General features: G+C 31.9%; 1 long non-coding RNA gene across 6 annotated transcripts; it reads left to right on the forward strand.

The window, feature by feature from the left end:
- The first annotated feature begins 471 nt into the window (after positions 1 to 471).
- Positions 472 to 6,064, forward strand: LOC127834551 (uncharacterized). Of its 6 annotated transcripts, XR_008027990.1 has the most exons (4): positions 820 to 1,643; positions 2,295 to 2,419; positions 2,831 to 3,006; positions 5,927 to 6,064. It is a non-coding gene; the product is annotated as an uncharacterized LOC127834551 (long non-coding RNA). The 6 variants fall into 6 exon arrangements; XR_008028006.1 differs by lacking the exon at positions 820 to 1,643 and adding an exon at positions 472 to 563 and having other exon boundaries at positions 2,831 to 6,064; XR_008028002.1 differs by lacking the exon at positions 820 to 1,643 and adding an exon at positions 694 to 790 and having other exon boundaries at positions 2,831 to 6,064.
- The last annotated feature ends 7,096 nt before the right edge of the window (positions 6,065 to 13,160 follow it).

Below are 13,160 nucleotides of genomic sequence, written 5' to 3' on the forward strand. Positions count from 1 at the left end.
AGGCCCCATAAAACCGGGCCAGCTGTAATATATATTTGGATGCAGTTTGTGCTTCAAAAGAAGCCACTTTTCATGTCAGTCTATTGTTTGTAAGAATCACTAAACACGTTACTTAGACTAACTAAACACGTTGCAAGACTGTATCTTCGAAATAGTAAATAAATCTTAATCATAAATAAATATTTATAATTAAATACCTGCTGAAGTTTGAGAACGTAAACGATTTAAAATAAACGCTGTGAACATAACAAGGAATCTTACATGTAGGCCTAATGTGTGAGAGGATTAATCAGGGATAAAATAAATGGAGTTCGAAGGATCTAACATTTTGAGGAGGACGTCATAGTATCTTGGACATTTGGCACTTTCATATATTTATTTAGTAGATACTGAAAATGCTGAATGTGCTAATTGCAACATCAAAGACGAGCAGGTGAGATTTTTACAGCTTTATTTTTCTTGACATAATATTGGGTCTCACTAAAACGCTTACGGAATTTGCATACAATATAGATAACGTTGAAAACTGCATACGATATGAACAAAGAAGGAAATTGCAGACGGTAATCGCTGTCCGTTAATATGGTGTTTATTTTGGTTTAGTTATTTTAATTTTATTTTTTGATGTTAAAAATACACGATGGATACTTCAATATTGATGTTTACCTTTTTTATTTTGATATTTTATGGTGTAGATTAACCTAAGTAAATATAAAAATCAAAACAGTAGGGCATGGAATGGCAGATCAACATTGTAAATTTTCGGATAAACTTTCTGGATTTTGTCAAGGTATATTTTTTCATAGATTTTCAGTTTGTTTGCTTCAAGAAGTAGTATGTGGATAAAACATTTCCTGTAAAAAGAATATATTTCATCAATCATAACGTGTTTATGAGACGTATTGGCTCTCATAATGACGATTTTAGCGGATATTTCTGTCTGTTACACAGTTGTCAAAATCTAAAACGCTTCACAATTTATCTGTCAAATCATTTCTTATTATACGATTTTAAAATGACATCAACTGTAGTAACACATCTTTGATACATTTTAGTGCTTATATGCTTCTCAAAGTTTTCTACTTTCACTTTATTTATTTTTAAGATGATTGTATAACTGTTGATCAATGGATAGCTGAAAGACTGTCAAATGAATATGGAATTAGGTTGTAGTAGATACAGTCAAGTTACCATTACCGGATCATTACCCATAGAGGATCACTTTCATGTTCAAGAATGCGCTTCCCGATAAATAGTTGTCAGTTTTGGATGATATTTTGAACACAGCATTTTCAATCACATATAGAAAACAATTATAACAAAAACAAATGAATATAATTTACAACTGGCAATGTAATTTGGGCATTGTAAACAACACAGTTCATGTTTCGACAGTTCAAATAGCGTGGTAGAAGCCCCCTGAGTGGTTTCGATCACGTGATCCGTTATGGCTACAACTGATCTGTTAATGCATGAATTCTGCAGCGAAAAAAAGGTATCACAAATACATTTTGCCTGCGTTTAAAAATAAGACTATATGCTGAATCAGCGAGCAAAGGTAATATTTAATCAAACTGATGTAAAAGAAGTCTCAAAACATTTATTGCTTTTCACCAGAACAACTTTATTACGCTACTGATCCGGTAATGGTAACATGACTGTACATGTATTATAAAATTTGTGTTAAAAATCTGTGTGCAATCCTGTAATGGACTGTAAGCAATCGCAATTCTATTTGTAACACCAGAATTAACCCTTTACATGCTGGGAAATTTTTCGTCTGCTAAAATGTCGTCTGCTGAATTTCTACAATTAGCATTTCTTTGATTTTTTTTTCAAAAAATACTATCAGAATAGCAAACAGTTTGGATCCAGATGAGACGCCACGTTCTGTGGCGTCTCATCTGGATCCAAACTGTTTGCAAAGGCCTTCAAAATTTGGTTCCCGCACTGAAAGGATTAATGAATGCGTTATCAATGTCAATTAAGTGTTCATGATCAAGTTGAAATTAAAACAGTGATGCGCAAAGATAATGATTCGTTAAAACAAATATAGAAATAAAAAATGTAGAACAACACAAATTTGGAAGTCACATTAGAGACTATAGTTTCCAGTTTTAGACAATTTAAAGGTTGTCTGCTCATATGTTTTGGAATATTGGTAAGATTGTTACCAGATTCAATACTTTTGCGGGCATTTGTTTAATTTGTAATATATTATGTTTAAATATAATTTAAACCACACATATATATTTTGCAATAATTTTGTTAAGGCCTGTATCTTGTTGTTTCAGTGAAGAACTCCAATGATATACATGTAGGGGCATGTGTCCAAAGCTGATCCACATCATAACATACTCATTGGGAATAATGACATACAATGTAGTACCAAAAGATGTGCTTATACTGTAATTAGCAGGTATGGTATGACTCACACCATGTATTGTTTACCTCATTTGTGTTTACTATTTATTCTATTTTTTCCATTAGTAAAAACAACATATGATTTATTGATTATCTTATCCATGGTATGCCGATGTTTAGATAAAAACTAACAGAATTTATTAAACAAAAATGCCTTAGCTATGCATATCTGGAGGGAACAGAAATAAATTATGTACAAAACAAAAATCTTATTTTCATGTTGATAACAGTGTATCATTTGATTAATAATGTGTTGTGTTATTTTTACAAATATTAAGTTCAATAAGAAAAACAACAATGCAGGGGAAAATAATATGTGGTTACCACTGTATTAATGTATTATTGATGTGTTTGTGGAACGTTGCAGTCATAAATTATCAGTCATTGTTATATATTTTCATTGCAGATCTTCACAATTGAACCTGGCAGATCCTGGTGCAACCTTACCTTACCATGTTTACATCTAACCGTCAGTTTGAGCTGTGTGTGGGTGGTAACACGGACTATATACATGTATTGCCCAGTGATTGTCTTGTGATGGACCTTTTTAACATATCAAGTATTTAATTGAAGACTTAAGAGGTCAGCTTTCATCAAAGAATTTAAAAATACTGTTTTTTTTTGTAAGGGTGAATATGTGGTTATAATGGCATTGATGTATATCTTGTGTCTGTTTTTTAATCAGCCTTTCATCCATTATTATGAATATTAAGCATGATAAAGTATTTTAAGGGAATATAATGTAGAAATGTTATGTTGTTTCTGCACAAGCTTTTGAATACAAGAAATTCTATGTTCACTCAGCACTGTTTACACATTGTCATTGAATTTGCTTGTTTTAGTTTCCAAATCTGTCTGTCTCTAGCTCCCTGTGAATAATGTACTTTTTTACATTGCATCCATTGATTTTAAATGGGGTGTATTATGCACATGTCACACTTTTTTACAAAAACATCAAGGTCAAAGGTAAAATATATTGGTCAAAATCATAACTTTTGCATTATTGAAGATAGCAACTTGATATTTGGCATGCATGTGTACCTCATGGAGCTGCACATTTTGAGTGGTGAAAGGTCAAGGTCATCCTTCAAGGTCAAAGGTCAAATATATGGGTCAAAATCGCTCAAAAAGGGACATTGTGTATTGTGTTTTACAAACACATACCTTGTTATGTTATGTAATGGCCTTTCAATCATCTTATTTTTTTATGAAATACGCTGGATTTGTCTTTTCATTTCATCCATGATATCATTATGTTTTTTTTGCCTGTTACATTTTGCGGCCCAATGTACGTGTTAAGCAGTTTAACCATTTACAACGGCATTTGTGGCGAGGCTTACAGTCATAAGGTTGGTCATTACATGCACTGCATATCATAAAATCGTTTGGCTTTTATTGACAAAATTTGCGAAAACGGTGTTAAAGACTAAACATCACAAGTGTCGCAACTTCGTCCCCACCTGGGAATTCAGAGCGCAAATTTCAGATTTTAATGTGTCAGATTTTACACTTGTATAATGAAGAAGTCATCTCTTGACAAGATGGTGATGTCCTGATCTCGTTCCAAGCCACACATGATACTTGTTTTGCTTTTAATCAAAATCGGTGTTAAATAGTAAACATAAAAAGTGTCACAAATTCGTCCCTATTGAGAAGTCAGAGCTAAAATTTCTGATTTTAATTTGTCAGATTTTGCACTTTTATAATGAAGAAGTCATCTCTTGACAAGATGGTGGTGTCCTTATCTCGTGCCGAGCCACAAATGATTCTTGTTTTGGTTCAAAGCAACATATAAACGAAGATTTTTTTAATGTACTTTGTTTTAAATTCTGTTCTTTGAAAAATGCATGTACTTTGTTTTAAATTCAGTTCTTTGAAAAATGCATAATAAGTCATCAACTATTATAATTTTATGAAAATATTACTTTAATTTTGGTTAATGCAGTTATTGATAGAAATTGTTTTAACGCAAAGATGTAGATAACGTTCGCGAACCACAATAGAAACGTTCGTTGAGTTCACGTTTAAACGCGACGGTCACGTTCTTACAGTGGGTATTATTTGTTGATCTTACTTCACTTTATCGACCATTTGTCATTTAACAGTATGAACACACGAACAATCAAAGTAAAATTAGATGTAAGCGATCGTTTTTTTCCGTTTAAGTATCAAACATTGGCTCGAAAAAGTGTGTGCAAAGGCTCATTATCGACAATAAAGATAACTTAATAATAAGCTGTAAACACAACAAGCAACAGTTTATGGGATTTAAGTATTAGTCTTATTAAAATATACGGTCAGTACAAACATATATTGTAATATATGCTACTAACAATCGTTAAGTATAAACTGTAAGCAAACATCAACAATAACAATAACAGTTCGAGTATAAATATAGGTGAATGGAAAAAGTGAAAATCATTTAATTGTCTTATAAAAATTATGAGCACAATTTTTCCACATTCCAGTGACTCTTATCTTCGGACAACATAGGTACGGATTCAGATAACTGAAGCCCATTTATAACACCCTTTACCTTGCGTCTCTATAAGATATGAGCGGCTTCTATGTGACTTGAATATAATTGATCATTTGATATTAAAGCGTAATTATTTTAGTGCAGTCAGACGCAGTAGCCGCCAAAACGTACACCTACTACGTTTGTTAAGTGAAATGTCTGTGCGCCGTTATTTTGCTAGATTTCGTATAACGTCTTCCTTATGAACTGCATAATGTTACAACTTTGATAAAAACACTCAATTCACCATTATTGTTGAGTTAATCATAACGCTAAAACGGACTAACTAATGTACATGGAGAAAGTAAATAAAAAACATTTTCTGGAGCAAGAAGTTGAAAAACAAAACATTACACATCAATTTTGACTTCCATTGCAACCAAATTTAGGTTCGATGGTGACAGCCAGATATTGCTCTCTATTAATTGAATGTTTGAAAAATTCGTTAGACCAGTATCATACGAAAATGGATCTTATTTAATTGTGGTTCCCTCATTGAACTTATGTTGTCTGTCGACTTTTAGAATAATGTGTAAGAAATAAATGTATTGCTTCAGATTCACGAGCTTTTTTTTAAGAAATGAAATATGCAAATGTATGTTATATATATTTTTTTCTGTTTCTTAAACGTATCTTATTTATTTGTGACTACGTGCTTATTTTTTTTAAGATATGAGAGATTCAAATGTGTCTTATTTATCTTTTATCCATGTCTTAAATATGTTTTATTTATATAAGACTACATTCTATACTGCCAGTGTCATGCGAAAATGGATCTTATTTCTTAATATCCACCTTCACACTTTATTCTTTATTAGCGCCGTCTTTCATTAGGCTATCACTATTTAAAGAACAGATTACTGTGAAATTAATTAAAATGTGCAACGGTGATATTGATCCATTCTCGTTGTTAATTTAAAATGTACACAACAGTTTAGCAATAAATGAAATCAGTTATTTTGGCAGTTAATCCTTTTTTTCCAGTACGTTAGCCAGGTGCCTGTGTATTGAGCTGACAAGATAGGGATCATCACAGCAGGTTGCTAATACACAGTGTAGACTTCCCCTGTTTTATTATTGTATTTGTTATTTACCTGATTGGAATAAATGAAGTGTATTCAATCGGGTCTGCTGGCGTTATGTTCAAGGTCATTTTATGTGAAAAGCTGGGTTTCGGACATAATTTCAATCGTTTTTGCTTTTATACACAATTTTTGAAATAATGAATATATTGGCGCGATGAAACATGATTTATAAATCAAGCTGACAGAATAGTTTCAGTTCTTAATTATGTGTACGGTAATTTAATTCCCATCTCTCGCTTAACTTAACGTTCAATGGCACGCGCACTTAACAAAATTATAAAACATCAAGTGTTTCATTTTATTTCTTTTTATAAATTATGCACAAATATTATATGTTATAAAAAAATTCATGTTATGTTATGTATATTTTGCGATCATATTATCTAAATTTAATAATTGTAATTTGCCAACAAGTGACGAAAGAGATTATACAGAGATTTGAAAGTTGAATTCATGTCATTTGTATATTAATAAATAATTCTTATTCAATTGAATAGTAAAAACAAGTTAACGACCTATCTCTCCTACTTTTTGTCTATGTAAGTGGAAATTAATAACATTGTTTGGCCTAAATACCCATCAGAATTTCTACGAATTGTCGGAATAGTTCTATAATATAGATGTTTGTTTAATTTTATAAAACTTTTTCTATCAAAAAGAGTTGTACACATTAGCGTTTAGCAATTTTATGAACTGAATTCGATAAAACGTATAATCGTACTATTTAATCGCTTAAAAGTTTCTCTACGGTTACCTTCACAAACTTTCGATGGGCGAGTACCCTATTTATAGTATGGGGACCTACGTACGTTCAATCATACTACAATTTTGAAACGGATATTGCAATAGTTTTTAATCACTACACAAGTGCATGTGCATGTATGTATTATACATAGGAAATGCCATAGCGTGTAAAATAAACTGAATTTGTAGACTTATGACTTAGGTACCACCCCTAATGTTCAGTGTTATCGTACTATTTGCCCTTCCTAGCTGTATAATCATCACTATTATTATCACCGTGATTGATATAATCATCATTATTAGTATTATCATTATCACTATCATAATCCCACCTTTATGTTACTGACCCTATACTGGAGATTTTTCATTTAACAACTCTTTTTCACAATATACGATGATTTATCGTATAGACTACTGTTTGTTTGATATTTGTGACATTCTCTTATAAGTAAGCTCACAAGTTATTACAAATTGTTATTGTTTTGTAAACTGTGAACACTACTAAGATACTGTTCTATCAAGTTATTATTTAATTATCTCATTTTTACATAAAAGTTTACACCAAATGCTTAACGTTTTAAAGTAGATACATGAAGAAATTTTTTTACCATTTCGAGTATGCCCTTATTCAATTAGTTACCATGTTAACTAACAGCTTGGCGATATACTTTGAAAACTTTGAATTATATTTATTATTCCACATGAGCAACAGGAAAATGCACATTCGAAACTTTTGAAATAAATATTAGCAAATACATAATGAGCCCTGCTCTGTGAAAATGAGTTTAAATGCATGTGCGTACAGATTCGTCCCATATTAGTCTGTGGAGTCCGCACAGTCTAATCAGGGACGACACTTTCCGCTTTTATGACATTTTTCGTTTAACGAAAGTCTCTTCTAAGCAAAAATCGAGTTTATGTGGAAAGTGTCGTCCCTAATTAGCCTGTGCGGACAGCACAATCTATTCTAGGACGACACTTTACGCACATGTACATTAAACCCCTTTTCACAGATCGAGTCTCTAGTATTTTATTAACCGGTGTATCATCATTCCAACGTTCTAATATTGTTTCATTAAATAAATATATATTGACTGTCGTTTTAAACGTGCGGGGTAAGAACTATACTGCTAAAATGTTATATTATATTATACATATATCTTATAACATAAAGCAAATTATGCTCTAACTGGAATTTAAATTCTCGTAGCTGTTCTGTTGTTTTATAGTCCTAGGTGCTCGGATTCTTACCACATATTTTTTTAATTAAACAAATAAATCATATTGTACGGTCATTACACACTTCCGAACAGACGGCACTTCTCTTTTTGTGTTAAAATTTTATTTTTAGTGGCTGTAAATCTAACCAATTATTTTGTTGACAGATAAATGTTATTGTGTGTGTATAAATAATGAGATGTATAAGCAATGTACATCTAACTTATTCCCGTCGGCGAGTAATATACAAAATTAATTTATGTTCTTATTTAAATAATAAATACAATGATTTACAGTTATTTATACATTTAAACTCTGTTCTTAGATACAAATCGAGTTGTTAAATAACGACAGCATTTGTAACACATTCTAGATTATCGTCACATCAAACTGATAATTGTTGCGGAAATTGATGGATATTAATTAGCATGGGGTCTCTTAACTCGAATACTATGGAGTCCACCTGCCAGTTCTGCTGACACTTAACTAGTGTATAAAGGGCAAAAAGTGGAAAAAAAAAATTTGCTATAAAAACACAAGTACTGCAGAGTAAGTATATTCTACACTTCTGCTATGGTGTCGCGCAGGGGGATTGTGGATATTTTTCGAGACCAGTATAGAAAATGTTAACACCTGTTGAAGCCATATGACACGTGTGACCGGATATTAATCATTAAGTTAGATGTTTTGTGTTGTTTTTCTTAGAACATGGATTGTGTGCGTTAATTCTTTAAAAAAAAGTGGAAATATATATTAGTTTTCAGCGTTCTCTATATCGTCTGCGTGTCATTTATATAAAAACGCAGAAATACCTATACATTTCCTGTATATGAAATTGCAAAGAAAAAAACCCCGAAAAATTACCCACGGACTTCAACCGGTTTTAAATATTTTCTTTTTGATTAAACTATCGGTACTATGGATAATAATGGATAATAATGCTACTATATTTAATAAAATATCACATTTACAAGTGTTGCGCATCTTAGTGACGTGTAAATAATGATTTAAATCCATTTTATTAAAGCCCGTCTGCATTTTCCTTCTTTGTCCATATCGTATGCAATTTTCTTCTTTGTTCATATCGTATGCAGTTTTCAACGTTATCTATATTGTATGCATAATCCGTAAGCGTTTTAGTGACGGCCCATAATATTTATGTTTTCCATTTAATTTATATGGCGCTCAATGTTAGCTCGGCTGTTTTCGGGGAAAACCCCAGGTATTGTCATAGACAGCTCGTCGTCAGACGTCCGCGTCGTGCTAAAACCTTTACATCGGCTCTAAAATCAAAGTGCTTCCACCTAAAACATTGAAACCTCACATGTATATGCACCACACCCATTTTGGGGTCACTTAGTCAAAGGTCAAGGTCACTAACCTCTAATTAAAAAAAAATAAAATTCATTTATTTAAAACTGCACAGCAGCCTAGCTTGGCACCCATTATGTGGTGCTCTTGTTTATATATAATTTTTAAAATGTATTAATAACCAGAATAGTTGATGCATGTATAAATAAAAAGATACAGCCATGAACAGTGTGTTTTAATTTTTAATAAATATGCTTTGATTGCGTATATGCAAAACAATTAAGTCCATATATTGTTAACTGATTTTTAAAATGTTGAATGTCACACCTTACGTACCAGTCCGTTTATGTACCTACACTTTATGTACCACTATCTGACACTTTATGTACCATATTTATAATATATAGAGATAACTAATTTAATATGAATGTGTGTTATTGATGAAATGTATTTTGTGTGATAGTATTTATGAATTTAGACTTATATATTGGCCATAGATTTTATTTTTTGTCAGATTGTCTAAGTGTCACTGAGTGTCTTAGTAAAAATTTATTCGCCCAAGTACATGTAGTAATTAATAAATGATTTATTAGTCTTACCTGAAATTGAAGTAAATTAAAAAAATTCATTTGTCTCTTATCTTATCCTGACTAAGGATTATAAAGTCTAAAATGTTTGTATTATATTGTATAATTGAAATGTGATACTTTGAAGAGACGAGAGAATGACCTTAATGTTCAAACTGTAAAAAAATCAAATTATTTCCTTCTTTAGACTTGAATCATGTTTAGAGAATGACCATAATTCATTAGGACTGCTATGAATGAATGGACAATAACGCCTATATTTTATGTAGGTGGTACGTAAAGTTTCAAAGTACCGGTAGAACATAAAAAGTCTGGTACATGTTCATAAGGTGTTACACCCTAAAATGTTCATGGTATCAGTGTTTCAATAATGTAGTGTTTCTTATTATGTATTGCTTAGGTTGTTTTATTTCAAATTTCAAATTTGCATTTATTTTAAAGCATTTTCAGTCATTTTGTGAATTCCATGTTTTTTTGTAATAAGGTGAATTATGTTGCACATGGCGTCAAATATTAATTTATGGTCGCTATGGTGTATAGAATGTTGTCCGCTGGGCATGGGTTTGATCAATACTTTGGGAGAGTTCACATTATCGTCTCCATGGACAACAAGTCCTGGTGTACCAAGTAGTAGTAGTAGCAGTAGTAGTGGTGGTGGTTGTGGTGGTGGTGGTAGTAGTAGTAGTAGTACTAGTAGTAGTAGTAGAAGTAGTAGTAGTAGTAGTAGTAGTAGTAGTAGTACTAGTAGTAGTAGTAGTAGTAGTTGTTGTTGTTCTTGTTGTAGAAGTAGATAATTAATTAATTAGTAGTAGTAGTAAGAGTTGTAATGGTTGTGTTTGTATTGAATTCTGATAATACAACACAATGATGCTGCTGCTAACGATGATGATGATGAATATGATAATGCTGCTGCTGATTGTGATGATGATTATATGATGGGACTTCGGTATTATAAAATTTGTGAGGTTCAAACACAAAACCTGTTGGATAATAAAACTTCTCATTTTATGACAAAAAAACTAGATTGTGGAGTAAAAAATAAGTATAAAATCCCTAATAGGAAAGCTACCATTAAAGGGCCATGTGGGCTTCATCAAAAGCAATGCATGAAACAGTTATATCTCCTTCAAATGAACTCAATATTGCTGTTCCAATTGATATGCTCAGAAATGCTTCTGGATGGGCATACACCAATGAGTACTTTCCTTCAGTTATTTCTTCTAAAGACACATTAACAACACTGTCGCCCTTAGCAGGAATTCTGGACGCCCCCCCCCCCCCCCCCAAGATGTTCCCTTCCCAGACATTTCCCCCATTTTAGTTTTAGTGCTTACATTACCTCCCCCCACCCCACAATTAATTTATAATGGTTTGGTTGAAGTATAATCTTGATTTATTATCAAAATGATTATTTTGCTAATGTAATCTTATGTAATTAACTTTTTATATGAAGCAGCTTGTTTGTTGTTTTCTTTGGATTAATCATTCATTATTTTTGTTAAACTGTTTAAGGAGTGCATGTAAATCATTAGTAAGACGTGCATGTTGGTGTACTAGAGGAATACTAGAGGAATATATGGGATATTCTAAAAATCTTACACATGTTGTTTTTAATATAATTAAAAAGGATCAATTGATGAATTAATTCAGTTTGAGTCAACTTGGGCTGGGTTGTGGAACTATAGTTATTTGTTGTTTTTAATCCAATTAAATAGGGTACTATGTAACTGTCAAAGAAAATATGCATTCATACGCATATAATCCAAGTATTGGATGTCACTGATATTTTCAATTTTAATAGTAGCTAATTAAGACTAATTAAAACAGAATTGGACTTTCCTTGCAAAGTATTTCATTATTAATAATATAATAAGCTAATGTAAACAAAAGATATTGATATTTAAATAAGTTAACTCAATGATATTAATAATATTTAAATTTGCCCCCCAAAACTAGGGCAGGTAGATAGGAAGGATTTTTTTTTTGGAAAACCAACAGTGTTGTCAGTGTTAAATATTTGTAAAGCTTCTTCAATTTCAGTTTTACATTTTATGACCTGCAACATATTCTATGCTACTTTATTTCACTAAGGTAAGTCATTAAAGTGTTATTTATTTTTCAACTATATAATGAATCACTACCCCATTTAAAGATGACACCTAATCTAAATTCATTAATATAATAGTTATAATTGTTTTATTGTAACATACTATTCCACTGAAAATGACCACCATAGAAAATCAATGCTGTGCTTTTACTAAATTTTTCGTTGATCTCAATTTTTAAAGAAAAAAATCTATCAGGCACTTATAAAAAGATATATAATTAGGGTGTCAAAATTTAACTAACTGAACAAGTCAATTTGAACTTCTCTTGCAATGCAAATGGAGCCACTTGAAATATCAAATTGTTCCCATACTAGTCGGCAATATAGCTATGACATTGTTTCTATTCAAAACATGCATCAGACACACCTTCTGAAACTTTTTAAGCGGTTTTGAAAACGCTATTTCATTGCAAACTTTCGTCAATAAAGGATACATGTTGTTATACAACCGAAAGTGAAAGTACAGTTTAAAAAAATTGAATAAAGAGCGAAAATGTTGAAAACTAACGAAAATTTTAATTGATACTAACATAAAACCGTAAGACTGAACAAAATAATACTTAACTTTTAAATCAAAGCACGAATGTTTACTTATAAAGCAAATTCTTCATTCATCCGCGGACTTCTTTGTGTCGTAGTCATAAATGCCTCCAAATGGAGGTGCGTGATGCGTCTAAGTATAGAGGTGACAATAACGTAGTGACGTCACCATCTATGTATAGAATGGGTAAAACACCGTATAAAATTATGTATTTCCGTGACTGATCGAAAAAGGTGGTAATTGGAAAACGGTAGTGGGGAATACATAAATGCTATGTCATATTCATGTCGATCAGTCACTGAGTATGGTCAATGAAAGTGAAATTGCATATACCAATTATAATGCTCTATAACTTCAGTTTCTTAATACAGTTAAAGTGACCAGAAGGCAGTCCTGGGTTTACGTTTCATTTTCAAGGGGGAGAACCTCCAAAGCCCCCGATTGCAAGAGTGGTCATCCCCTCCCGCACAAACCCTTCGCTACTTCGTTGCTCAATAACAATCGTCGATGGCATAATTCGCACCCCCTTTTCAAAACCTGGCTACGGGCCTGATAGCATACACATCAATTGGTGTGCATTTATATACTTATTTGCCTATCTATGTTTTTGGGGTTAAATAAGTAT

Source organism: Dreissena polymorpha, chromosome 1 (assembly GCF_020536995.1).
Source record: "Dreissena polymorpha isolate Duluth1 chromosome 1, UMN_Dpol_1.0, whole genome shotgun sequence".
Lineage (NCBI taxonomy): Eukaryota > Metazoa > Mollusca > Bivalvia > Myida > Dreissenidae > Dreissena > Dreissena polymorpha.